This window comes from Cyprinodon variegatus, unplaced genomic scaffold, assembly GCF_000732505.1.
Source record: "Cyprinodon variegatus isolate N-32 unplaced genomic scaffold, C_variegatus-1.0 Scaffold1254, whole genome shotgun sequence".
Classification (NCBI taxonomy): domain Eukaryota; kingdom Metazoa; phylum Chordata; class Actinopteri; order Cyprinodontiformes; family Cyprinodontidae; genus Cyprinodon; species Cyprinodon variegatus.
The window spans coordinates 154,754-155,318 of record NW_015151707.1 but is presented as its reverse complement, the minus strand read 5'-3'; positions in this window follow the sequence as shown (position 1 = coordinate 155,318).

Here is a 565-nt window from a genome sequence, read left to right as displayed (position 1 = left end):
AAAGGCAAAAGTAAGCATGCAGATTCATGCATTGGCAAAAAAAACAAAAAAAATATGTATAGGATGTCAAATTTAAAAACAGGAGAAATAGATCCCAGAAGTAATTTAATCACAGTTGGAAGCAGTGATGGTTATAAAAAAGCAAAAAAAACAAACAAACAAACAGCTATTTAATCTACCTAAAAGTTTTCTTTTTAAATGTGGTTTGGAGTTTCCTTTTCTCACTTCTGTTCTCACTCTGCGTGCCAACAATTTTAGCAGCTTTTGTTTGTGGCTACCCATGCTTGTTTCAGGTTTACTATCTCAGAACATTGGTCAGTTTTTTTGATTCAGTAAAAATATTTTAGCTCCAGTCTTTCTGCATCCAGAAACTCCTCCTCTAAAGGTAATATAAGCTGAGAAGAGGCTCGTTTTGGGACATTTCTGATTGCTGTCGTCGCTTAAAAACCTTACAAGCTGAACACCCTCTTCTTCTTTTGGCTTCTGATCATTTGGGGAAGGTGCTTCACTCAAGTTGATTCAGGTAAGGAAGTTTTTATGTATTAATCGGCGGGTGCTAAAATTA